Source organism: Oncorhynchus gorbuscha, linkage group LG17 (assembly GCF_021184085.1).
Source record: "Oncorhynchus gorbuscha isolate QuinsamMale2020 ecotype Even-year linkage group LG17, OgorEven_v1.0, whole genome shotgun sequence".
Classification (NCBI taxonomy): domain Eukaryota; kingdom Metazoa; phylum Chordata; class Actinopteri; order Salmoniformes; family Salmonidae; genus Oncorhynchus; species Oncorhynchus gorbuscha.
Window position 1 is genome coordinate 50,858,294 of NC_060189.1, and position 14,717 is coordinate 50,873,010.

The 14,717-nt window shown below is 45.9% G+C and overlaps 1 long non-coding RNA gene across 1 annotated transcript; it reads left to right on the plus strand.

The window, feature by feature from the left end:
* Window positions 1-1,553: 1,553 nt before the first annotated feature.
* Window positions 1,554-13,598, plus strand: LOC124002036. The gene is made up of 11 exons (XR_006832904.1): window positions 1,554-2,190; window positions 2,342-2,446; window positions 6,328-6,447; window positions 6,861-6,972; window positions 7,088-7,995; window positions 8,948-8,993; window positions 9,719-9,805; window positions 10,079-10,217; window positions 10,587-10,705; window positions 12,791-12,956; window positions 13,112-13,598. It is a non-coding gene; the product is annotated as an uncharacterized LOC124002036 (long non-coding RNA).
* The last annotated feature ends 1,119 nt before the right edge of the window (window positions 13,599-14,717 follow it).

A 14,717-nucleotide genomic window follows, 5' to 3' on the forward strand; every position in this document is an offset into this window, starting at 1 on the left:
TCTGCTCTGCATGTATTATTTGGTGTTTTACTTTGAACACAGAGGATATTTTTGCACAATTCTACACGCAGAGTCTCAATATGGAGTTTGTCCCATTTTGTGAATTCTTAGTTGGTGAGCAGACCCCACACCTCACAATCATAAAGGACAATGGGTTCCGTGACTGATTTTTTTTTAGCAGATCCTAATTGTTTTGTCAAATTATATGTTCCTTTTGATGGCATAGAAGGCCCTTCTTGCATTGTATCTCAGCTCGTTCACATCTTTGTGGAAGTTACCTGTGGCGCTGATGGGCCGAGGTATGTGTAGTTTTTGTGTGCAACGGTATCTAGGGCAACGGTATCTAGGGCAACGGTATCTAGGGCAATGGTATCTAGGGCAGCGGTATCTAAGGCAACGGTATCGAGATGGAATTTGTATATGTGGTCCTGGCAACTGGACCTTTTTTGGAACACCATTATTTTTGTTTTACTGAGATTTACTGTCAGGGCCCAGGTCTGGCAGAATCTGTGCAGAAGATCTAGGTGCTGCTGTAGGCCCTCCTTGGTTGGTGACAGAAGCACCAGAGCATCAGCAAACAGTAGACATTTGACTTCAGAGTCTAGTAGGGTTAGGCCAGGTACTGCAGACTGTTCTTGTGCCGCTGCATCCCTGTCTCACCCCACGACCCTGTGGAAAGAAATGTGTGTGTTTTTGCTCATTTTAACCGCACACTTGTTGTTTGGATTTAGTAATGTTGGATGTTTTTCCCCCAACTCGACTTTCCATCAATTTGAATGGACCCTCATTCCAGATTAAGTCAAAAGCTTCTTTGAAATCAGCAAAGCACGAGAAGACTTTGCCTTAGTTTTAGTTTGTTTGTGTGTCAGTTAGAGTGTGCGGGGGGAATACATGGTCTTTCGTACGGTAATTTGGTAAAAAGCCAATTTGACATTTGCTGTATATTGTTTTTACTGAGGAAATGTACAATTCTGCTGTTAATGATAATGCAGAGGATTTTCCCAAGGTTGCTGTTGATGCATATCCCACTGTAATTTGTCTCCACATTTGTGGATTGGGGTGATCAGTCCTTGGTTCCAAATATTGGGGAAGATGCCAGAGCTAAGGATGATGTTAAAGAGTTTAAGTATAGCCAATTTGAATTTGTTGTCTGTATATGTTATAATTTAATTGAGGATACCATCAACACCACAGGCCTTTTTGGGTTGGAGGGTATGTATTTTGTCCTGTAGTTCATTCAATGTCATTGGAGAATCCAGAGGGTTCTGGGACTCTTTAATAGTTGATTCTAAGATTTGTATTTGATCATTAATGTGTTTTTGCTATTTGTTCTTTGTTATAGGGCCAAAAGTGGTTTACCCATACATCTCCATTTTTGATAGATAACTCTTCATGTTGTTGTTTGTTTAGAGTTTTCCAATTTTCCCAGAAGTGGTTAGTCTATGGATCCTTCAATTACATTGAGCTGATTTCTGACATGCTATTGCTTCTTTTTCCGTAGTGTATTTCTGTATTGTTTTAGTGATTCACCATAGTGAAGGTGTAGATTTAGGTTTTCTGGTCTCTATGTTTTTGGTTGAACGGGTTTCTCAATTTCTTTAATAGGTTTTTGCATTCTTCATCAAACCATTTGTCATTGCTGTTCATTTTCTTTGCTTTTCTGTTTGAAATTGAGAGGTCAAATATACTGTTTAGATTTTCTTGCGCCAAGTTTACAATTACAGTGGAATGTTTTGTCCAGGAAGTTGTCTAAAAGGGATTGAATTTGTTGCTGCCTAATTGTTTTTCCGTAGGTTTCCACACTACATGCCTTCCATCCATTGCATGTCTTAATATTATTCAGTTCTTATTCATGCCTCATGATTGAGTACTGTTCTGTTCAAGTAGACTGTGATTTTGCTGTGATCTGATAAGGGTGTCAGTGGGCTGACTGTGAACGCTCTGAGAGACTCTGGGTTGAGGTCAGTGATAAGTAGTCCACATTATTACTGCCAAGAGATAAGCTATAGGTGTACCTACCACAGGAGTCCCCTCGAAGCCTACCATTGACTTTGTATCTCTCTCGCTCTCTCGCTGGTATGATATCTACCCGAGCTTCCTCCATGGTAAGACATTTGACTATAAGATCCCCTACACCACTGTGCTACGTCTCTTCCTGCTGCCACACAAGGACAGGCAGATGTACTTCTGGTGCGTGTTTCAATAGTCATCATACGTAAGACCTCAAGATTGTATACAATTTGAATACAAACGTCTGTCTGTGTCTCCCTCTCACCTTCTCCCTAACTCCCCCCCTCCCTCCCTCCCGCCCACCCACGTACCCCCCTCTCTCTCTCTGTAGATTCAGTCTAGACCCACCCATTAAACAGGGGCAGACACGTTACCACTTTCTCATCCTGCTCTTCTCCAAGGAGGAGGACCTCAGCCTTTCCCTCAACATGACAGAGTGAGAGAGAGAGAGAGAGAGAGAGAGCGAAAGAGAGAGAGAGACTGTGAGTATTAGAGAGGAAGAGAGCGATATTATACTGGTACCCCCTGTACATAGCCTCATTGTTGTTATATTATTGTGTAACTTCTGTTTTGTCTACTTTAGTTTATTTAGTCAATATTTTCTTAACTCTATTTTCTGAACAATGCATTGTTGGTTAAGGGCTTGTAAGTAATCATTTCACGGTAAAGTCTACACCTGTTGTATTTGGCGCATGTGACAAATAAAAGTGGATTTGATTTCTAAGTGTTTGGAGAAGGAATGGTAAATGTTAGAAGAAATCGATCAGATTAGATACTTGTAATGAACTTCGTCTGTTGTTTGTAGAGAGTCAGACCGAAATGCAGCGTGTAGGTTACTCATGACTTTTAATGAAGAAAATAGCGGTACATGAAATAACTGAAAATACTAAAACAACAAACGAGTGAAACTAATACAGCCTATCTGGTGACTAACACAAAGACAGGTACAATCACCCACGAAATACAACGCGCACTCAGGCTGCCTAAATACGGTTCCCAATCAGAGACAATGAGAATCAGCTGACTCCAATTAGGAATCGCCTCAGGCAGCCAAGCCTAACTAGACACACCCCTAATAATACACACTCCCAATTAATACAACCCCAATACGAAATACAACATATAAACCCATGTCACACCCTGGCCTACCCAAACATATAACAAAACACAAGATACAATGACCAAGGCGTGACAGAACCCCCCCCCCTAAGGTGCGGACTCCGGGACGCACCTCAAGAACATAGGGAGGGTCCAGGTGGGCGTCTGTCCATGGTGGCGGTTCTGGCTCGGGACGTTGACCCCACTCCATAAATGTCCTAGTTCCTCCCCTTCGCGTCCTAGGATAATCCACCTTCTCCGCCGACCATGGCCTAATAGTCCTCACCCTGATCCCCACATAACTGAGGGGCAGCTCGAGGGGAGCTCGGGACAGAGGGGCAGCTCCAGAGGGGAGCTCGGGACAGAAGGGCAGCCCAGAAGGGCACTGAGAAGGGCAGCCGGGACAGAAGGGCAGCTGAGAAGGGAGCCCAGAGGGGTAGCTGAGAGGGAGCCCAGTACAGAGAGGAAGCCCAGTACAGTACTGAGGAAGCCTGAGAGGGAGCCCAGTACTGAGAGGAAGCTCAGTACTGAGAGGAAGCTGAGAGGAAGCTTTCAGTACTGAGAGGAAGCTCAGGCAGGTAGTAGGCTCCGGTAAATCCTGGCTGGCTGGTGGACCTGGATGATTAAGGTTGTCTGGCCGATCTAGAAGATCTTGGCACTTCTGGCGGACTGGCACTGGTCTGCAGACAGGGATCCTAGCAGACTGGTGACTGGTAGCACTGGGCAGACAGGAGACTCCGGCAGCGCAGGAGAGGAGAAAGGCTCTGGCTGAACAGGCTGGAGACTCCTGAAGCACTGGCTGTGCTGAACAGGCTCACTGGACGCGCTGGGCCGACTGGGAGCACTGGTGGCGCTGGACAGACAGGAGACTCCGGCAGCGCAGGAGAGGAGAAAGGCTCTGGCTGCGCTAAACAGGCGGGAGACTCCAACAGCGCAGGAGAGGAGAAAGGCTCTGGCTGCGCTGAACAGGCGAGGCGCACTGGACGCGCTGGGCCGACTGGTAGCACTGGTGGCGCTGGACAGACAGGAGACTCCGGCAGCACAGGAGAGGAGAAAGGCTCTGGCTGCGCTAAACAGGCTGGAGACTCCGATAGCACAGGAGGGGAGAAAAGCACTGGCTGTGCTGAACAGGCGAGGCGCACTGGAGGCCTGGTGCGTGGTGCTGGAACTGGTGGTACTGGCGCGAGGACACGCACAGGAAGCCTGGTGCGGGGAGCTGCTACCGGAGGACTGGTGTGTAGAGGTGGCTCTGGATAGACCGGACCGTGCAGGCGCACTGGAGCTCTTGAGCACCGAGCCTGCCCAATCTTACCTGGCTCGATGCCCACTCTAGCCCGGCCAATAGGAAGGGCTGGTATGAGTCGCAGCTGGCTCTGCACCCGCACTGGAAACACCGTGCGCTCCATAGCATAACACGGTGCCTGCCCGGTCTCTCTAGCCCAACGGTGAGCACAGGGAGTATGCGCAGGTTTCCTACCTGGCATAACTATTCTCCCTTTTAGCCCCCCCAATAAATTTTTTTGGGGCGACTTTCCGGTTTCCAACCGCGTCGCAGTGCTGCCTCCTCATACTCGCGCCTCTCCACTTTAGCTACTTCTATTTCCTCCTTGGGACAGCGATATTCTCCCAGCTGCGCCCAGGGTCCTTTTCCGTCTAATATCATCTCCCAAGACCAGAAGTCCTCATATTGCTGCTCCTCACAATTAACAGGGAGAGTAGGCTCAGGTCTGACTCCTGACTCTGCCACTCTCTCTCTGCGCTTTCCCCCGTTACCTACGGTTTTCGCTCTGTATAGCCGTGCTTTCCTTTTCGATTCCATCCGTGTATAGCCCTCTTCGCATTGTTGTAGGGAATCCCAGACGGGCTCCTGCACTCGCTCTGGGTCGGCCGCCCACCTGTCGATTTCTTCCCACGTAGTATACTCCTTGCTTCTGTTGTCCATAACGTCCACCTTCAGATCCTGCCAGTTCACACGCTGCTCGGTCTGTGAATGGTGGTGGGTGATTCTGTAATGAACTTCGTCTGTTGTTTGTAGAGAGTCAGACCGAAATGCAGCGTGTAGGTTACTCATGACTTTTAATGAAGAAAATAGCGGTACATGAAATAACTGAAAATACGAAAACAACAAACGAGTAAAACTAATACAGCCTATCTGGTGACTAACACAAAGACAGGTACAATCACCCACGAAATACAACGCGCACTCAGGCTGCCTAAATACGGTTCCCAATCCGAGACAACGAGAATCAGCTGACTCCAATTAGGAATCGCCTCAGGCAGCCAAGCCTAACTAGACACACCCCTAATAATACACACTCCCAATTAATACAACCCCAATACGAAATACAACATATAAACCCATGTCACACCCTGGCCTACCCAAACATATAACAAAACACAAGATACAATGACCAAGGCGTGACAATACTGAGGTTTATATTTCATGCTTTTTGTATAATTTATTTATGTTTGTCTTCCCCTCTCTCTCTGTCCTCACACTCTCTCTCTGTCCTCGCTCTCTCTCTCTCTCTCTCTCTCTCTCTCTCTCTCTCTCTCTCCCCTCTCTCTCTCTCCCCTCTCTCTCGCTCCTCGCTCTCTCTCTCTCCCCTCTCTCTCTCTGTCCTCGCTCTCTCTCCCCTCTCTTGCTCTCTCTGTCCTCGCTCTCTCTCTCCCTCTCTCTCTCTCTCCTTGCTCTCTCTCTGTCCTCACTCTCTCTCCCCTCCCTCTCTCTCTCTCTCCTCGCTCTCTCTCTGTCCTCGCTCTCTCTCCCTCTCTCGCTCTCTCTCTCTCCTCGCTCTCTCTCTGTTCTCGCTCTCGCTCTCCTCTCTCGCTCTCCTCTCTCGCTCTCTCCCCTCTCTCTCCTCTCTCTCTCTCCTCTCTTTCTCTCCCCTCTCTCTCTCTCTCCTCTCTTTCTCTCCCCTCTCTCTCACTCTCCCTCTCGCTCTACTCTCTCTCCTCTCTCTCGCTCTGTCTCTCCTCTCTCTCTCCTCTCTCTCGCTCTCTCTCTCCTCGCTCTCTCTCTGTTCTCGCTCTCGCTCTCCTCTCTCGCTCTCTCCCTCTCTCTCGCTCTCTCTCCCCTCTCTCTCTCCTCTCTCTCTCCTCTCTTTCTCTCCCCTCTCTCTCACTCTCCCCTCTCGCTCTACTCTCTCTCCTCTCTCTCGCTCTGTCTCTCCTCTCTCTCTCCCCTCTCTCTCGCTCTCTCCTCTCTCTTCTCTCTAGGGAGAAGCATTATGGGGGGAAGCTCAGTAAGAACATGTCAGGTTCCCTCTATGAGATGGTCAGCAGGGTGATGAAGGCTCTGGTCAACAGGAAGATCACCGTGCCAGGAAACTTCCTGGGGTAAACACTCTCACACACACATGTTTACATACACACACACACACACACACACACACACACACACACACACACACACACACACACACACACACACACACACACACACACACACACACACACACACACACACACACACACACACATACATGTTTACACACACACACACACACACACACACACACACACACACACACACACACACACACACACACACACACACACACACACACACACACACACACACACACACACACACACACACACACACACACACACAAACTTCCAGGAGTAAAGAGGCGAAACTGCTGCGGACAGCCAGGTCAACTGCTGCGCACAGCCAGCGTTCATGTTGCTCTGTCTCTGTCACACTCTCCTTCCACTCTGAAATACAACTCTAACTCTCTCCCCTGCAGTCCCAGTGTATGACGTGTTCCTACAAAGCGTGGTCAGGCCTGCTCTATCCTCTGTAGAGGGGTTTCGTCCACATACACAAGCCCCCCCCCGTGCACCTGCGCTCCCCAGGAGGTACTGTATGCCCGTCATTTGTCCTTATGGGACATTCAAGTTTCCCCTTTTTGTTGCTGGACGTTGGACGACAAAGTGAATGTCTACTTCCTCTACTCCTTCTTCATCCATCCAGGTGTCGGTGTGTTAACGTCGCCAGAGGCACCACCACCACGCGCTCCCTCGACTTTGAGATCGAAACCAAGCAGGGCACCCAGTTCACCCTTCAGCAGCATCGAGAGGTGACGGATACACACACACACACACACATACATACACTTCTACATACACACACCTTTGTCACGTCTCGTCTTTCACTCCATTCTCTCTCTGTTTCTAACCTCTCCGTCCTAGAGGAGTATGGGAAGCGTTTTGACTTTGTGACCGCCGAGAAGCTCAGCATCCAGAACAGAGGGTTCAAAGAGGTTAACATCTCACCTGTAAACTCCACTATTTCCCTCTTTCATTAGATGTTCTTTCATCCCTTCGTCCACTGACCTGTCCTCTCTGTCTCTCTGTGTCGTGGTCCGGTAGAAAAAGGTTGGTCCTGTACAGAGGTGGGGGTTTGGTTTTAAACTGCATGGCGTGTGATTTGGGAGAATGTTATGATCAGGATTGGGGGTGTTAATTGCATTGCCTTTCTCTTATGGAATTGTGGGGGTGGGAGGAGTCTAAATCTGTGTGTGTTATTACTGATGGTATAGCAAAGTAACACCTAACTTGGTAAGTGAGACAACATTTTCTATTTTGTTCACTGTGTATATTTCCCAAAGTAAGTTAGCATCTTTACATGGGTTGTCTGCGTTTTACAACGAATAATATTGCCTTGTATTACTACAGTACTACTATGTATTTACTATGATACTACTGTGTATTTACTATGTTACTGCTGGGTATTTTTGTCCTGTCAGGTTATGAAGGGTAAAGATGACATCTTGGAGGACTCAGACGAGGACCAGCACGATGTCTACCTGGAGAGGATGAAAGAGGAGGGCAAGATCAGAGAGGAGGCCAATGACAGTGATGACTCCCATGGAGAGAGCGGTGAGTGACAGAAGGCTTGGCCAATAAGAAGGCGAAAGCAGTGAGTGACAGGAGGCTGGGCCAATCAGAGGGTGAGAACAGTGAGTGACAGATATTGCTGAGCGATTATTTATGTAGTTTCGGTTTGATTATTAAAAAATAATCACTGTTTTCGGTTTATATCATTTTTGTAAATATTAAAAGCACTATGCATTATGTGGATTGAACTAAGTAACTTACTAAACTAAGTAACAACAGAGAATAAAACAATGAATAAAAGTCCCATGATGGTAGTGTTTGCCCATTACTGCTTATCACTTATTAACCATAATTTATTCACATTACTTAACGTTAATAAAATATTTCAGTTGTTGTGTATATTACATTTGTTTTATTTGATTAGTTTATTATTTCATTTACAAGTCATCTCGTTTCTATAAAGCTGCTGCCTATGCTGTCTGACAAAATCATTATTTTAGTAGTTCTTCATTGTTAATAAGTCATACTTTTATGACCATACTTTTACTACCAACTATCAATCACTTATATCATGTATGTTTTAAATTACCTTGTGAAGCAACTGATAGTGCATTCTTCTGTCTCTTCTCTCCCTCTCGGTGTCTGTCCTGACCGGACAAGAAAATGAACAGAGGGAAAAGCAAAATGACAAGACAATGTATTCTTCTGTCTCTTCTCTCCCTCTTGGTGTCTGTCCTTAGTATTATGGTCATTGTAGTTATTTATGTTTTCTGTACTAAACAGTGTAGAATATTGGCCTGTTGGAAACTACAACTCCTTCCTACATCACACAGTTTGGGCTTGACCTGATTTATCTCTAGAGTAACTGCATATTGGGATCACAGAAAAAAAAAGGAACGAAATGGAACTCAAATAATTGAAACGATGTCAGTCAGGGTGAGAGTGGTGAGTGACAGGAGGCAGGGCCAATCACAGTTGTTTGTCTTGTCTTCAGATGAGTCTTTTAACCCTGGAGAGGAGGATGATGACATAACGGAAGAGTATGTATTCGTTTTCAATCCATCACTCCATAATATTTACTTATTTTTTCAATGTTTTTATCAGTCAATCTCTTTCACTTCCCCCTCTCACTTCTCATCCTGCCTCCCTCTCTCTGACCTGCCTCCTTTCTTTCACTTCCCCCCTCTCTTCTCATCCTGCCTCCCTCTCTCTGACTCGCCTCCTTTCTTTCACTTCCCCCTCTCTCTTCTCATCCTGCCTCCCTCTCTCTGACCTGCCTCCTTTCTTTCACTTCCCCCTCTCTCTTCTCATCCTGCCTCCCTCTCTCTGACCTGCCTCCTTTCTTTCACTTCCCCCTCTCTCTTCTCATCCTGCCTCCCTCTCTCTGACACGCCTCCTTTCTTTCACTTCCCCCTCTCTCTTCTCATCCTGCCTCCCTCTCTCTGACCTGCCTCCTTTCTTTCACTTCCCCCTTTCTCTTCTCATCCTGCCTCCCTCTCTCTGACCTGCCTCCTTTCTTTCACTTCCCCCTTTCTCTTCTCATCCTGCCTCCCTCTCTCTGACTCGCCTCCTTTCTTTCACTTCCCCCTTTCTCTTCTCATCCTGCCTCCCTCTCTCTGACCTGCCTCCTTTCTTTCACTTCCCCCTCTCTCTTCTCATCCTGCCTCCCTCTCTCTGACTCTCCTCCTTTCTTTCACTCTCACACATTCTCTTTCTCTCACACTCTCTCTCTTTCTCTGTCTCCTCTCTCGGGTATGACAATAAGACAATTAAGGGGGGAGACAGTGACAGAGAGAAGAAGAAGAGACCAGCCAAGAAGGCCAAACTGGTGAAGGAGAGGAAACCACGCAAGGTAAAGGAGGGAGGAATGGAGGGAAAGAGGGAGGAGAGGTAAAATTGAGTAGCTCATCTGAAATGAACCTGTCTTTCCTCCCTTCCTTTCTATCTCTCAACATCTCTCCTCCTCTTTCCTCCCTTCCTTTCTATCTCTCAACATCTCTCCTCCTCTTTCCTCTCTGTCCTTCCTATTTGCATGTTCTCTCTCTTCACCTCTGTTTTTCTTCCTCTTCCCTTCCTCTCTCCCTCCCTCTCTTTTTTCCCCTCTCCCTCCTTCCCTCTCTCTCAGGACAGTGGCGCCCCCAAGAGGCTAATGAGCACCTATTTCCTGTGGCTGAACGCCATTCGCGATAGCATCAAAGCAGAGCACCCTGGGATATCATCACAGAGATCTCCAAGAGGGCTGGAGAGATGTGGAGCAGAAAGAGGTGTGAGAGAGGGAGGGAAATAGAGAGATACCACTATTGCAATTGTCCTCCTCTCATCCTTCCCTCTTGTCTTTCTTTTGCTCTCCCTTTCAATAAAAAAATGTAGTTCATTATAAAAAATGTAGTTCATTTCTAACCTTTTGACTATCTCTTTCTTTTGCTCTGCCCAATTCCTCTCCCTCTCTTTGTCTCTCTCTCTCTCTCTCTCTCTCTCTCTCTCTCTCATTCTCTCTCTCTCTTCCCTCTCTTTGTCTCTCTCCCTCTCTTTGTCTCTCCCTCTCTTTGTCTCTCCCTCTCTTTGTCTCTCCCTCTCTTTATCTCTCCCTCTTTTTGTCTCTCCCTTTCTCTCTCTCCCTCTACCCTTGTCAGTCTGTCTGTCCGTCCGTCCGTCTGTCTGTCTGGAGTGGAATGGGAAAGTGGAGGAGGCGAAGAAGGACTATGAGGGAGTACAGAGAGAGTGGAAGAGGATCCTCTGCCCCCTCCAAAAAGTTCAGTATCATGTCCCTGTTAAACACCGACATACTACACTGTTTACAAAAAAAGTATCTGGATAGAACCAAAAAGGGTTCTATGCTTGCTTCATACAGTGCATTCGGAAAGTATTTAGACCCCCTTCACTTTTCCCACATTTTGTTACGTTGCAGCCTAAAAAAAAGGCAGCGCGCTTGGAGTTTGCCAAAAGGCACTCAAAGGACTCTCAGACCATGAGAAACAAGATTCTCTGACGAAACCAAAATTGAACTCTTTCTGACGAAACCAAAATTGAACTCTTTGGCCTGAATGCCAAGCGTCATGTCTGGAGGAAACCTGGCACCATCCCTACGTTGAAGTATGGTGGTGGCAGCATCATGCTGTGGGGATGTTTTTCAGCGGCAGGGACTGGGAGACTAGTCAGGATCGAGATAAAGATGAACGGCAAAGTACAAAGATCCTTGATGAAAACCTGCTCCAGTGCTCAGGACCTCAAACTGGGGCAAAGGTTCACCTTCAAAACAGGACAACGACCCTAAGCACACAGCCAAGACAAAGCAGGAGTGGCTTCGGGACAAGTCTCTGAAAGTCCTTGAACCCGATTGAACATCTTGAGAGACCTGAAAATACCTGTGCAACGACACTCCCCATCCAACCTGACAGAGCTTGAGAGGATCTGCAGAGGAGAATGGGAGAAACTCCCCAAATACAGGTGTGCCAAGCTTGTAGCATCGTACCCAAGACGACTAGAGGCTGTAATCGCTGCCAAAGGTGCTTCAACATTATACTGAGTAAAGGGTCTGAATACTTATGTAAATATAATATTTCCATTTTTTATATTTTATACATTTGCAACATTTTCTAAAAACCTGTTTTTGCTTGGTCAGTATAGTGTATTGTGTGTAGCTTGATGACAAAAAGCGATACAATGACATTCAAAAGGAGACAAATAATTAGTAGGAAAACCTTGTCATCATTCTGATGTCACCAGATTGACTTTAGATACAGTACAATGTTAGCTAGCTAGCTAAGATTGAGGAGAGGCCACCGGATTTTAGCTCACTAACGTTAGCATTGCTAGCTATTTTTGACAGACTTTGCTAGCTAATGACAACATTGCAATCTGTGAAGTACATTTGATGACTGTCACAGTTTTCTTCCTGGGAAGGAGAGGAGGACCAAAATGCAGCATGGTTATTTATAAACATCTTTAATGAAAGATGAAAACTATACAAAATAAGAAACCGTGGAGAACCCAATACAGTCCTAACTTGTGCAAAACACAGAGACAGGAACACAATCACCCACGAAATACCCACAGAATATGGCTGCCTAAATATGGTTCCCAATCAGAGACAACGATAAACACCTGCCTCTGATTGAGAACCACTCTAGGCAACCATAGACTTACCTAGAATACTACACTGAACACAACCCCATCAATCTACAAAAACCCTTAGACAAGACAAACACATAATCACCCATGTCACACCCTGGCCTAACCACAAAAATAAATAAAACACAGAATACTAAGGCCAGGGCGTGACAACGACATGATAATGCTGACAAAGTTGTTTCCTACTAAATATTTGACTACTTTAGCAATGTCATTGTATTTCCAGGCACAGTAGTGTAATTTAGACTAAACCGTAGTTAGCCTCTGTCCAGAGTGACTGGGTTTATCACCACTTTATGGCACCACTATGTCACCGCCGAGTGACGGAGGTGCAACCTATGAAAATGAAGAACGCACTACAACCCTTTTTGGTTCTATCCAGAAAATGTTTTTTTCTAAGAGTTTAGATACAATTGATGCACTACTTGTATATAATATATACAAGTATATATAACGTGGGATGGTTTCCCAGACCCAGATTAAGCATACTGCTAGACGAGAAATCATTTCTAATTGAGATTCTCCATTGAGCATGCTTTATTAATTCAGGACTAGGCTTAGTCTGGGTGTGGGTCATAGATTATCATGGAAGAGTTTTGCTGATCATAACACCAAAAGGTGCATCATATTTGAAGTATTTGTGTCTGAACGTTTGCTTATTTATCCTGTCTTGAATATAATCTCTTCCTCTTTTTCACGTGTTCAGAGTGAGGAAAAAGAAGGAAGGGAAGAGTGAAGAGAAGAATAAGAAGGTGAAGTCTGGTGGAGGGAGAGAGAGAGGGAGACAGGAAACGACAGCTTTAAGAGCAGGGAGTTCATCTCCAGCGAAGAGAGCTCCTCAGAGTCCAGACAGTGGCACGGGCAAACGCAAGGTGAGGACACACATGCACACGCCCCATGCACACACACACTGTACTTCACATGTAAAACATTTTGCTACAAGTGTGGCATTTCAGACAGTTGTTTTGTTTATTCATGTTCACGCCTCTTCTTTTACCCTCTCTCTTTCTCCATCTCACTCTCTCAGGGTTCAGATGAACAAGAGGCGGAGGTGGCCTCGACCCCACCCAGTTCTGACTCAGGATCGGACTGAGGCACGTCTGAGAGGAGAGAGAGAGAAAGAGAGGGAAGGACATGGAGAGGGAAAAGAGGGCAAAGTGTGGAGAGGGGTTGTGAACTCCTTTACCGCCCTCTGTTCTTCTCTCACGCAAATTATATGACATTTTAAAGTACATGAAGCAAGTATGAAGATAAATACCGACGTATTCAAAAATATTCTGTCCAGGAATTGTAAAACTATCCCTCTTATCTTAGGAAGCAAAATACCGTATTTCATTATTTTAACCCAGTGCAAAAATCCCATAACCTGACCAGTGATGACTATATTTCCCAGCTACACGTGCATGACACTGCCTGTCGGTTTAGGCTGTGAACAACTCAGGTAAAACCCCTTGCCTACTGTGAAATGTAGTTTTCCAGAATAGTACAAAATTAAATATTGTAAGTAAATGCTCTTTTTCATGTCTTGAGTGTTTTGGTGCAGACTGGCTTAAAGGCTTAAATGCTGTCTGTCATATACACATATACAAAAAAAAAAAGTTCATTCACACACACGCACACACACACACACACACACACACACACACACACACACACACACACACACACACACACACACACACACACACACACACACACACACACACACACACACACACACACATAAACAACCATTTGCTGTTAGCGAAGCACAATAAACATTCTATGGTTATTCAATGTGTTTTAGAAGGATGTGTGATGTTGGACTGAGTTAGAGTAGTGAAGAGGGCTGTGGTTTCAATATGCCACGGTGTGGTCAACTATGAGAAGTGAGAACGACGGTGAGGACAGGAGAGAGAGATGGATGGAGGAGGCCTGTCTTTTAAGTGTCGGTGCGTAATCTGATACTGATGACAAGCGCTCGAAATGAACACAATCTCCTCCAGCTCCCTCGCTCTCTTTCCAGCCATACTATCAATTCTCTCTCCCCTCTCCTTCTCAGCCAACCTCGAAATCTATTTCCTTGTTCTTTCTCTCTCTCACACTCCCTTTTGTTCTCCCTCTCTCTGTTTCTCTGCACACCCCTCTCTCCAACCACACCATCGTCTGTATATGACAGTTATATTGTTTATCTACGACACTTACTCTCTTCTCTCTATATATTAGCCCTAGGTTGATATATATTTATACAGTAGATATGTTTTGTCACATACACCGGAGAGGTGCAGTGAAATGTGTTGTTTTACAGGGTCGACCTTCCACATCAACAGATTTTTCACCTTTGTCAGCTCGGGTATTCAAACCAAACATTCAGTTACTGGTCCAACATTCTAACCGCTCGGCTACCTGCCGCCCTTTCCATCATGCCCTTTGTTCCTTTTTGCTGTTTCTCTCTCCCCTTATCATTGTCTGTTCTCCATCCCCTTCTCCTCCGTCTTCTGTCTGCCCTCTAGCTCTCTCCTTCCTCTCAGACCACTTACTAGGTAATCTAATTTAAGGTGTGGATGAGTTGTATTTATCATCTACTGAAGTCCATTTCCTTTCTCTCTCTTCATCTCTTTCTCTCGCTCTCTCCCCCAGCTATCTCTTCTCTT